Source organism: Lactuca serriola, chromosome 2 (assembly GCF_051521515.1).
Source record: "Lactuca serriola cultivar US96UC23 chromosome 2, Lser_US96UC23_V15, whole genome shotgun sequence".
Lineage (NCBI taxonomy): Eukaryota > Viridiplantae > Streptophyta > Magnoliopsida > Asterales > Asteraceae > Lactuca > Lactuca serriola.
The window spans coordinates 175,103,370-175,117,192 of NC_136409.1; positions in this window are offsets into that span (position 1 = coordinate 175,103,370).

Consider the following 13,823-nt stretch of genomic DNA (forward strand, 5'->3'; position numbering starts at 1 on the left):
ACTAATTAATTTGTCGCGGTTATCGTTAGACTAAACCCTAGTGGTATTGATACTAGGTTTTATCGAAGGAAAAATCGTTTTGAGAGTATCGAAGCGCTGTCTGAGTGCTGAGTCATCACCTTTCAGGTGAGTGCATGGTCCCCTTCAACTTACACATAGATATGAAGTATTTACTACGTGCTATGTGTGCATATTGTCTGTTTACTTGCTGTTTATGCTCGGTGAAAGATTTTATACATGTTTTAAATGATTTAAACTATATATGTATTTTATATCTACAAAAATGTTGGGGGTAAAACATGGGTAGATATAATAGATGAAATATAAATTGGATGATGAGTTGAGAGGTGATATAGACTATGAGGTGTGGGTGAGAGGTGTACGATGTGAGAAGCCTTTTTCCCAAACGATGTCCCCGTCATTCAGCAGAGTATGGATGACAACCACGGACTATCCTAGATAGTCCAGTGGAACACTAGCAGGCTCGCAACCTGTAGGTGTTGTGAACGATGTGTTCACCCGGTGTACTCTAAACCTTGGTGATCATGCAGACTTGATACCTAGACCCTGGCGATCATGCAGACTTGGTGCCAAAACCCTGGTGACTATGCAGACTTAGTGCCTATTGTATAAATTCTGGCGACTATGCAGACTTAGTGCCTAAACCCCGGTGACGATGGACTTCGTGCCGATTCCTTAGGATGATCCTTAGGAATGTATGAACGAGGAATGGTTGATTCTTAGGGTACATCCTTAAGAATAAAGAAGATCATGGGGATGGGTAATTGGGTTGATTGTTTGATTATTTGAACATAATAATTATATTATTGTGGGTTGAAAACCCTATGTACTCACCAGGTTTCCCAACCTGACCCACTCAGTTTATTTATATCACAGGTGTTGATATGAAGTCACATTACACTGAGAGATTTAAAGAGATGTAGATCACTAGTGTAAATAAATGTAAGTTCTTTTTATGCTTATGTTTCTGTATTAACGATGACATCCCAAATGTTTTAAAATGAACAAAATACGTTTCTTCGAAAATGTTTTAAAAACGTATTTATCATGTTTTTCTGGGAACAAATTCCGCAACATTTTTATTAAAAGAAGTACTATGATTTTTATAAAGCATAAAATAAACCAGTCTTTTCTGGCCGTGATTTTGGGGATGTCACACCGAAAGACACTTTTTCTTGGGACTCCGGGAGCCTCGGGGCTTCCTTCGGGTGCTAGGGGGTTTACCTAGGCTTAGGAAGGGGTTAGGGGGTAGTGAGAGAAAGTAGAAGGATTTGGTGTGAGAGAAGTGGCTGCCCTCGGCCTCCTTTTATAGGCGAGGCTTCGGACTTACGCTGGGCGTACCGAAGACTTACGTTGGGCGTAAGTTCGGATAAGGTAGATACGCGTTGGTTCGCTGCTGGGTCATCGTGGCTCTTCTCGGAACCGCACAAGGGTCGGAAGGCTGGGCGTAATTCTTTCCGACGCCGGGCATAGGCGAGGGGTGGCGTGTCCTTCATCCGAAGCAAAGCCTTGGTCAGCAAGCAATGGCTGAGATTTGGCCACGTCATCTCAGTTTCACAATTTTCCTTCTTGACTTCTAAAAATCATAACTTTCGCATACGAGCTCCGTTTTCGACGTTCTTTATATGTACAGAAACCTTGTGACATATTCTACAACTTCGTTAAGATTATTCATTCTAAATAATCTTTTGTCGAAAAGTCATTTTCGACCCCTATTATCTCTAAATTGACTAGCCCGGATCTACGGGCGTTACAATAGAAGAAGGATTCCTCGTGGCAAAGAGGGATCATCGGATGAGAACCCAATAGATCCCCTCATGAAGGGACTGTGTAGGGTTAAGCATTTACAGCATGCAAGGCGCATTAGGCTCAAGGATGATATTAGTTTTAGTAATTACATAGCTTTCGAAACTTGTAATAGTTGAAATGTAATTGACATTTGATGTTTAAATAAAAGGTGTTTTATTTACTAGTATGGTACTGTCTTGTGTCAATCATTTACTATTGTTTTATTTTGCATGTTTTGACTTCCAGAATAATTACGTTATGGTATATCATATTTTTCAAACTATCCACAGCCGATCATACTTTGGAAGTAGGTGTTGAAATAAGACTGTCATGAATTGGGTTTGTAGATTTGTTCGAATTGTATTAGACATAGCAATTGTTGCTGCAACATTCATGAGTGCTCATAAGTTATGGGTATTGGATTCAACCCACGCTCACTTGTATCACTTCATGGAATTTATCTCGAGTGATTGTGAGATGGTAATATCATATAAGTCTTCAAACCAAGAGATATGAATTGTTGACTATGAGTTGGTTGTACATTGATAGTACGAAAAAGCATCACTAACTTGATGTTATAAAACGTGTTGTGTACAATTTGATGATTAGTTAGTACAAGCATATGAGTCAAAGTTTATCTGTTCCTTTTAGTCCTTGGAGGATTAAAAGTGATATCTTGGGCCCCTCAATGATTTTGTTTTGACTTATGTGTCGTCCCCGGTTAGAACTGAATTGATGTGTTCGATTAAGTTTTATGTCCAACAAATCGGAAATCGGGAAACAAACTGTTGGACAATAAGTACGACGTTGTTCCATATATTTATCCAGCTGATATCTTGAACAGAGGATTATATGATCACTTATCTAAAATGGCACAACTTAGTTCCACGAGACTTTGAAAGAGCTACGATTGCTGGTCGGATCCTGAAGTCATACTTGCAGCTATAGTTATTAGACTTATCCAAGTGGGAGACTATTGGATAAGGTGTCTTAGTCCATAACTATATTTGGTATGTACTTGACCCGATTTAACATGGTTCATTTGGGTTGCATGGCATCGGAACAATTTGGATAGACTTTTGTGAGAAGAGGATATTTATGATTTATTAATATGTTATAAGTTCTAATATATTAATATGAAATCATATTATTTAATTATTATTGATCAAGAATTAGTTTGGAATTAATTTTGTAATCAAAAGAGACTAATTAAATAAATGGGGATTGATTTGCTAAATCATTCATTCTTATATAGTGGGCTTATGATCCATAGTTCTTCATGTTGGGCTAAACCCATGTGGTGACCCATGGATACTGCATCGAGGTTAAAAACCATGGATCATGAGGAATGTGGAAAGGCATGAGTTACATCGTGTAACCCTAATGTGCAAACCATATAAAGAAGCCTCATACTTTTAAAATCGACACTTAAGAGATACTAGTGAGGGCTAGCCGATTTTTGGTGCATATCAATCTTCTCTCAAGTTATTGCAAGTTGTTGGTGGTGTTGTGTGAAGCATTTGAGGCATCATATTTGGGGTGCTAGGCTCACAAAGTCTTAAGGAATCCAAGCTACAAGAAAGCTATGTCATTCTACTAGTTTTTATATTACATATACCCCAATCATATGCTAGTTAGTATGAAACCTTGGAAAATGAAATTTGCATGTATAATAGAGAAAACATAGATCCAAGGTTTCTAGGGTTGCATGTACATCATAGGAGTGTTAGGATGCTCAAAACCCATCACAAAATACCTTGTGCATTGCTAGATGTTGGGTCAAAAATATGGTTTATACTTTGCTTTTCTAGGAAAATATATTTTTATGTAATGTTGCATGTGTTTGCGGTTTGTGTGTACCGGCGCACACCCTGTGTATGGCCGTATACAGGGTGTGCGGCTGTACACATGTGTATGGCTGGAGGTCCATATAAATAGAGGAGTGCATGTGGGAGTATATGGTTGAAAAGAAGGTTAAAAAAGAGCATCTTGTAAAAAGAGAAAGTTAGATAGAAGAAGTGTGTGTGAGAGAGAATCTATTGTAAGGAGCATCACTCATATCATCAATACATCATAGATTCATCTTCTTCTTCTTCTCCTTCGCTTCTATATTGATCTGACATCATCCAATTGATTGGGATTCCGCACCATCAATTGGATCTGATTGATACACAAGCAATTTTGGAGACTTACAATTGGTATCAGAGCTTGGTTGTATCAATCAAAATTTTTAGATCTGGAGCTTATTTGATCTTATTTTGAAAAGAGAATAGCGTTTTTGGATAGATCTCGCAAAAATAAGGGGGGTTACTTCTTTGCATTTTTCATAAAAACGAGTTTTTGATCGAGTTTTAGAGCAAAAAAGGGTGAAAAACGTCGTTTTTTTCGCGAATCTGATGATCTGATGAAGGTGTGCGGCCCGGTTGAAGGTGTGTGCGGCTCAGCAGCCTCGGTGTGTGCGTTCCGGACGTGTGCGGTCTCGGTGTGCGGCTCGGACGTGTGCGGTCTCAGTGTGCGGCTCGGTGTGCGGCTCGAAGTATACGGCTCGGTGTGTGCGGCTCAACAGTGTGCGGCTCGGTGTGCGCCTAGGGTTTCGGTGTGCGGCCTCGGTATACGGCTCGGTCTCGCCTCTGGTTCACGGCTCAGCAACATCGTTCTCGGCTTCGCATTTGGCTCTCCTCGCTTCGCAGCTCTAGCCCTCGCACAACACCCTTGTATTAAAAAATAGAAAGAGAAATTGAAGCTGCCAGGATTAGAACCCGAGTCTTCCCCCTACACAACCGACGCCTTACCATCTTGACCAACTTGCTAGATGTTTATTTCTTCGAAATTTATTTCATAAGGACTCCATTTCGCCCCTATTTTCGCAAAATTGTCATTTTTAGCCCAAAATTCAAAATCTTTTATTTTAGAATTCTATTTTCATCCAAAAATTTTAGTTTTTAAATTTTTAACTTTTATTTTTGATTTTTTACATAAATTTTGACTTTGACTTTTAAAAGTTGACCTTTGACTTTAAATTTAGACTTTCTCATTTGACTTTTAATTTTTCAAATTTGGCTTTTCGGTTTGACTTTTAAGGTTGACTTTCTCGGTTTTTAAGTCAAAGGGCAATTAAAAATATATAAAAAAAAATAAATAAAAACTAAAAAAAAATTTAAAAAAAAAAAGAAAATGAGTTCCACATCAATTCCAGTAAATGAAGTTTCATGTACTCCATCTTGTAAAGCTACGATTAAATTTCTCCGAGATCAAATCGATTTATTAATAAGGGAAAATGAGGACCTTAAATATGAAGGCCATACAATAAGGAAAGGTCAAAAACCTTTAAAAGCACAATTAAAGGCCAAGACTAAGGACTTTAGGAAATTACAAGAAGAGTACAACAACAAGTGTGAAAATTATGATCACATTAAACGCAAACTTGCTGCTGTAACTGAAGAACTTGACGCTTTGAAAATTAAGTGTGGAAAAACAGATATTAGTTTCAAAAATTACACTGCGTCAAGTAAGACAGTCGAGTCATTATTTGAAAACCAATTAAAATTCAAAGATAATCAAAACAAGGGTCTAGGGTATGATAGTGTTCCTCCCCTTTTCAATCATAACTACACATCCATACCTATGACACAAGAAGAAATTAACAATGAGGCACATCTCCAATATGGGAAACCTATTGCGGTTGTGCCAGAAAAGGATAAAGTGAACGTTTCTAATGATTCTGTTACATGTGCAGGTAAAGTAGCAGAAGATGACAACAAGGAGAACACCATTGAACAAACCAACATCTCCTTGAACTCTGAATCTGTTGCTTTGAACTCAATTGCTTCTGATCAACCTGCTGTTGGTAAATACAGATCACCCTTTCATGCTAAACAGAGTGACTGTTGCAACTGTGCGTGTGGGAAAAGCAAGAGACAAGGCAAGGATACGCCACCAGGGGCAGGAAGAAACAACTCCACAGTGAAGAAAAAGACATGTTTTCACTGTGGAACACCTGGACACATTGCCCGAAACTGTCCAAATCGTGCATACGTTCCCTACTATGCACAAGGGTGGCAGAACGCGCCAAGAGGAAAATTTTCTAAAAGAAACCCCTCAAGGTCACGTTCAGACAATAGTGACTGAAACGCGCAGAAGGCCAAGAATCAAACCCACAAGGCCAAGAATCAAAATCCCAAGGGCAAGAAGGGAATGTCGGCTAAAAAGCCAAATCCAAGAGATGCTCCCGTGAAGTCAAAATCAAAATCATCTCAATGGCCGACATCAAGTTCAAAATCAAGTGCCGAGGCACCCATCGGATCGAAAAAGAAATGGGTTAAACCCAACTACAAATGGGTTCCAAAGGACCACTCTCCCAAATCTTCTAACGATTCTAATATTTCTACATCTTCTGTTTGCGATAAGCAGGATATGTCATGGGAGAGAGTACCATGCAACGATGACAAAGGTCAACCCAGTTTCAAAATGGACTGGGTTCCAAAGACCAACTGATCCTGCTCGGTGTCGGAACAGCTATGGAGGCCTATCATCAGACTTCGGTTTGTTGATAGTGGCTGCTCCAGGCACTTGATAGGGGACATCTCTCAACTGTACAACATTCAGACATTGTTTGAGAGTATATGTCCTTTGCAGGAAGGAAAGAAAGGAAGGGATCACATGGGGTTTGTGCTTAATGACATGAAGAATTTTCGGATCTATTATGAGATTACGCGTGCTGTTCTCAGACCTTCTGGATGCAAATTCAACCGGTGACTTACGGTTGGAGTTTTCTTCTCTATGCTCCTGAGTTTTTCTTAAGCTGATTCGCTTTAAAGACAAATTTTTGTTTTAGGATAGTTTAAATTTGCGCATTTACTTTCGTTTCTCTCCTATGCACAAATTTAGGGGAGAAATAAAAACAAAACAAAAATTTTAAAATTTTAAAAAAATCAAAAAAATCAAAAAAATAATAATATGCTGGTTATGGAATGTGCTTGAGGGAGATTTTTTGGGAAGTGATATGATAAAGTGATAACAGGCAACCTGAGTCTGTGTAACGTAACCGAAGTTGAAGGGTCTATGCTCTGGTTTGATGCGTCGGTAGGCACGAAATTTTTTTAAATGGACTTGACTAGGGAGAGTTGAACTTAGGAAATTTATAGACTTGACAAATCTTGACCTAGTTAGATCCGTTTAGCCTGACAATACGACGCTCGGATAGGTTGAGCAGGGAGATATATATGGGAATCTACTCGTCACATTAATTGAACCCGTACTTGGAACCGTGGCTTAACTTTTCCTCGATGTGTGGATTATGTCCTTAATTCCGGTTGGATGGGGCGACTGGTAAATTCCGATAAATTAGGTCTATAGAATATCATTTTCTTTCTTTCCATTTGTTAGTCATATGTTGTCTCCTTTGCGTGACTTCCAATCCGACCTGGTACACAACATATGCAACTCTATTTCTCTGCAGGTTATATATGTGAAAGACTTCTTATCTGTTAGCCATATGCTGTCTCCTCTGCACGACTTCTAATCCGACCTGGTACACAGCATATGCAACCTTCTACTTCTCAACCCCTCTGAAGTTATAAGTAATAAGTAATAGAATTCTGAATCTATCCTCTCTCTGAATGGTTGTCTGCTCACCCGGTGTAAGGAGTAGTCGGGAAGTTCTTGATGGCTGGGGCATATCAGGAAGCGGGAAACACGTTCTAGTACACTTAAAATTGAACATATACAGATTGTCTATAGATCTCGCTGCTCAATTTAGGTGGACAACAATATCCCTGGTCATCGTCAGCTAATGGTCCTTAAGATATAGTATCTAGAAACTTAGGATCAGATATAATATCTAGGAACTTAGGATCACATTGTCTTGTAACTTATAGTATGTCCTAAATTTGTCACAATTTTTCGTGTTTAAGTGGACAACAATACCGACGATCGACCAGACAAAGATGTGAATATGAAAGGTACCGATAAGTGGATAAAGGCTGTCTAAAAACTTTGATCCCCAATCTCTCTTAAAGTTAGATATCATTTTTATTTTTATTAAATTTGTTCATAGTTTTCCTCTATGCACAAATTTTAGGGGGAGAATTAAAAATAGATCAAAAATCAAACAAAAATCAGAAAAATTCAAAAATCAAACAAAAAAAAAAGAAAATTAAAAAAGGTGTTATTTCTGTTTTATTTTTCCAGAAAATATCAAAAATCCAAAAAAAAAAAAAATTTGTGTGCTAATTTTTCTTTTAGTTTCGTTTTGTCTTGAAAAGTGATTTCAGGCGTAGATGAGACTCGTGGAGACTGTATTGAAGATCTTCTGAGCCAAGGCTTCATTTGTGAGCATCGAAGAATTCACATTTGAAGGAGCAAGAAATGAAGATTATTCTTTCGACATTCAATTTGTCAACCCCAGAAGCATGGTGAAGCTGTACTTGAAGATTATGTGACGGATTGCATTGAAGCCTCCTCAATCAGTCTGCTGATATCTTAAACCTGTTGAAGTGATCAGAAGATTTGTTCTCTCTGAAGATTCTCAAGCTGAAAGTGCTATCTTTCAAGAATCCTTTTATCAAGCCTCCTCACCCGACGTGCGTTCAAAGCCAAATTCTGAAGAAAAGCCCAACCGCTCAATATGAAGTCATTCATTGAAGATTCATCAAGTTCATCTTGAAGCTGTGAAGAATTTGAAGATTAATATTGAAGCCAAAGCTCTCATTGAAGATTGACAAGAAAAGCCAGCTATTTTTTAGGGGGAGCTTGTTGGGTCATTTAGAAAAGAAAGCTATAAACCAAGGGAGATTGTTGGGTCAAAAATATGGTTTATACTTTGCTTTTCTTGGAAAATATATTTTTATGTAATGTTGCATGTGTTTGCGGTTTGTGTGTATGGGTGCACACCCTGTGTACGGCCGTACACAGGGTGTGCGGCTGTACACATGTGTATGGCTGGAGGTCCATATAAATAGAGGAGTGCATGTGGGAGTGTATGGTTGAAAAGAAGGTTAAAAAAGAGCATCTTGTAAAAAGAGAAAGTTAGATAGAAGAAGTGTGTGTGAGAGAGAATCTATTGTAAGGAGCATCACTCATATCATCAATACATCATAGATTCATCTTCTTCTTCTTCTCCTTCTCTTCTATATTGATCTGACATCATCCAATTGATTGGGATTCCGCACCATCAATTGGATCTGATTGATACACAAGCAATTTTGGGGACTTACACTAGATCTTGCGTTTTTCCCCTTTAGCTTCTTGTTCTTGAAAGTTAGGATGGTTAGATATCATAAAGTTTGCAACTTTATGAATCTCTAGGTCTAGGTGACCTAGTAGAGTCTTGGATCTGGGTTATAGTTGAGTTTTGATTCCATGCATAGAGATTAGGTCATAAATCCCCATTTTGACCTAATATGGGTTCAAGACATGCGTTGGACATGCATGCCTATAAAGCACCGACCTTTGGGATGGTTTTGGTGCTAAAATCTCTTCTTGAAAAGAGGGGTTTCAGACTTTAAGGATTAAGTGCTTATTGGTTAAGCCCTTGTATCTTCAAGCTTTGTGGTTGGGTTTTTTGGACCCTTTGAGTAGTCCCAGTGGAACAAGTTGGAAACTTTATCCTTCTTAATAGTATTTTGGACTAGATATGGGATTTAGAGCTCTTGGAATGGAAGAAAGCAGCTGAATGTATTAAATTGTTGGAACTCGGGCAAACACAACGTGTTTGCAAGACAACACGGCGTGTCGGATAAGGTTTCCTCGACCGTCCGGTTGCTGACGGAACACGACGTGTTTGCAAGAAAACATGGCGTGTTGGGTCAACGTGGACTGTTGACCTTGACCTTTGACCAAGTTTGACCTTGAGGGTATTTTAGGTATTTTGGAGTCTTATAGAAACTGGTCATTTAATCGAATCAGTTATCGTGCAGAGAGCTGAGATTCGGAATCGGGCGTCATCAGTTCTATTCAGTTTGCGAGGTGAGTTGTCATCATTATACTTACGGGTCGAAGGCACCAATGTCGTCCCTTTGGATTGTTATCCTAGTTTATCGTATGATTGAGTACTATTGTGATCTGCTTGATTTGTACCCTGGTAGAGAGGATGATGCTATGCTTAATGATCTGTGAGATCTGTCTAGTCATTATTGGATTGTTATTTGCATGATTGTCTGTTATGTATATATATGTCGACACGGTATATGTGTGGTTGGGTTGAGTCGGTCTTCGTTTGTACTGAAGGCCAACAAACCCAAGGTGGCCCGGATAGATTGAAGGCCCGTGAGGCGGACCGGTCAGGCAGAAGGCCTGGAGAATGATCCAGATATGCCGAAGGCCCGGTGAGGCGGTCCAGTCATATTGAAGGTTTTGTATACATGTTGTTTGTTGTTATTATTATGATTTTGTGTTGTGCTGGTACTTTGGGGAAACTCATTAAGCTTAGGGCTTAAAATTTTGGATTATGTTTCAGGTACTTCAAAGGATCTCGGAAAGGCGAAGGCATGATCATACACCTCCTCGTGTTTGGTCTTTGAGATTTTGGGTAAAGTCGGATATTAGATATGTTTTGAAAACAATTTTGTAAACAATGGTGATTTTTTTGGGTTGTTTAAAAAGTTAAAAAAAATTTATGAATTTTATGGATGTTACAAGTTGGTATCAGAGCCTTGGTTTGAGTGAATTGGAGGAACACTCGTGTGAATCGAGTCTCAAACTAAGGAAAAAGGATTTTAAAACAAATTTCAAATCGTTTTCAAATTAATCAAGGAGGATGCAGGGTGTACAATCAGCCGGAGCCAACAAGTAGACCCCAAATTACCACATTGTTATTTGATATGGTGATATGTTAGAACAACATGCTAGTGATAGGCTAGGGGTCTTCAAGAATTTTCATGATAGAATCGCCTGAATATATGATGTTTTATGGCCTAGGATTCTTCCTTCTATGAAATTGACATCATTACTGTAGTTACTTAGTGTGTGCATTATGGTCATATGTAAGTAAGATTATATAGCATGAGAATGTTTGGTTTAGTCTTATTTCCTGTTCTTGTTTGATGAAGGGCTTATGATAGGATCAGAGATTCGACTGTCTATAGGGTCCAGTGTTATGTATGATTAGCATACACGAGTGTTGCAGGGTTGGTGGAAGTTTCATGGATGAGTTGTGTGGGGTTAGCCAGCTAGTCTCGTGATGTTTAGCCTTCCTATAGGGAGCGAGGATCGAGTGATGAGCATGACAGTATGTATTGTTAGGGTTGTTGTGATGATCCTCAGAGACAAACATAGGTAGGTGTAGAAGGTAGTATGGGCCCGTAACTAAAGGCACAGGACCCGTACGCATAATAGGGAAGTCACAACTCATGGGGATTTGTTGGAGTTGGTTTCCCTGTTGATATGTATGTTATCTGATATCTCACTGATTTATTTTTAGTATGGTGGTGACGAGACATTTCAAGACAGGATCTGGGTCAGGATTAGGAGCTGGCAGCTAGGATGCGCCAGCTGTGGCTGAGAACCGTGTCACACCCCAAAACCATGAACGGCGGAAACGTTCTGGGGCGGAGGACGTCATGTACAGTATCACAACAATGAAAAGTAGTAAACAAGCAACAACATCATCCATTGCATTAATAATATAATTTTAATACAAGTGTGTTCTGTCAAATTATGATAAACACTAAAGTATGAATCAAAATGAAAGATGAGTCTTGAACGAGCTCCATCTTCTCTAAACCTTGCATTGGTACCTGTCTACTGTTGACCTGAGGATACAAGTTATTTTGAAAGAGAGTATCAGCTTTAAAGCTGGTGAGATCATAAGTATTTTAGTGTCTTAATTTGTATGTAAGTATTTGTATGTATATGAATTATAAGTATTTGTATGTATATGAACTGTAAGTATGAAAACGTTTTGAACATCCTAGAAAGCCCTATGCTTCCTACTGAGAGTAGCCTTCTACCAAGGCAGCTAGTATCTGTGTGTGTCTCCTGTAAGAGTGTGTATTTTCCCAAATCCGACTATCATTAACCAAAAATATTGCTTCTACATTACCGTGCATCGTGTGAAAGTTCACAAAGTGAATGTAATGGGAAAAGGAAATAGTATTATGGTGTAGTATCAAAACTACAACCGTACTAACTACCTTAATTCTATTGAATCTAGTAAGTACTGTAGTATTTGTAATAAGTGACTACTTCTGTACCAATTTTGCCTTATTTGAGGGATAAGGCATAATGTGATGGCTAGATCCCAGGCTAAACGCTCCCCTGTCAAAGAGGTTTTGGGACCTACACACGACCCCTGCATGTTTGCAAGCCGTGAACATCCACATTACTATGATCGTGTATACCCAATATAACTATCACAATGCGTTGTGATTCATTGGTATAGTTAGATCCTGAACTTGCTCCATGCTATAGCGCCTAGTGATGTGTGTCCTATTATCGTATATGTAAACGCACTCATGTAAACGTATCTATGTAAACGTACTCATGTAAACGTAATCATGTAAACGTAATCATGTAAACATATCTAGGTAATAGTATAGTAATGTACTGTAATGTTCTGCTTGTGATAGTTGTAATGGGTGTTCTCTCTCTATCTAGCATGTATAGACTCATGAATGAACTGACTCGTGGTATGATTCTGCATTCTAGTAAACGTAATAGTATCTTCCTAAACTACCCATATGGTAGCTTACTAATAATATAACGGGTACGTATGAACATGGAAGTATACCCTTGCTACCCAAGGGTATTGAACTGTCTGGAAGAACCTTTCTGACTATATATGTACACATGATACATAACTAATATTTAAACGACCTTCGGACGGATACCCGGTACCCCATCAGACCACATCTCAACGGCGAAAAGGAAATAAGGCGGATAGCTTTCCTAAGTCCTTTAAACATTACTTATATAACTATACATACATAGGCATGCAATTGATAATATAAAATCATAAAATAAGTTTTGTAAAACCGTTGAACATGATTACTATCTAAGAAAAGATCGACTGGATGTCAATCTATAAAACGGGTTGAAAGCATGGGTTTGATAAAACAGTTTAAGTATAAAGAAACATTTGGTTGAAACACAATTGTAAATGAGTTTGAAATGAAACATACTGTATATAATAAAGAGTTTTAAACATATAAAACGTTTATGAAAATCATTTGAAGAAATCCGTTTGGTAAAACGGCTAATGAGTAGTAAATCATTTGAATGCTGCTTATTAATCACATGTGATTGATATAATAACTAGCATGATTCTACTTGTATCCCCCCATAAAACATTTAAAAACATTTAAAACATTGATTAAGGGGTATGAACTCACATGTTGTGAGTGGTACGGATGAACTGAAGATGTAGGATTGCTAGGTGTCAAGTAAAGTCTTGAACACACTCTATGATCCTAGTTAACATATAATATCACATATATGTATCAAATTAGTCTATAAACAACTAATAAATAAAGTCAAGACACCCTAGGACATGTTAAACACCTTTAACAAGTGTTTTAAGCCTCAAGGATTGCATCTAAGTGTTGTAGGGAAAGGCTAATGGGTGTAGGGTTCAAGGAAAACTCCATAATGGAGTTCACGGCCCTTAGGTCATCAACAAAGGAGTTTACGGTCGTAATCTCATGGGTTTACGGCCGTAAGCTCCTACTTACTTGACCACTTGATGTTTTGAGGCTTTATAAGACCCTAAGAAGCATTTCTACTTAATGGCAAGGTCTTTGGAAGAGTTTAGGGCATCCTATAACTCCTTTGAGGAGTTCACGGCCCTGGGACCAAACCCCTTGGAGATTACGGCCGTAATCTCTCATGGAAGGGTGTTTTTGGTGTTTTCAAGTCCCTAATTTAACTAGGAATGAATCTAGGCTAGTGTCTAAGGCTTAAGGAGAGTTTAAAGCACACTTTGGTCCTTTTGTTTGGAGTTCACGATCCAAGAAGTTCTTGGGACGTGAACACCTTACTCTTGGTGTTCTAGGGGTGTTTTCTAGTCCTAAATACATTAG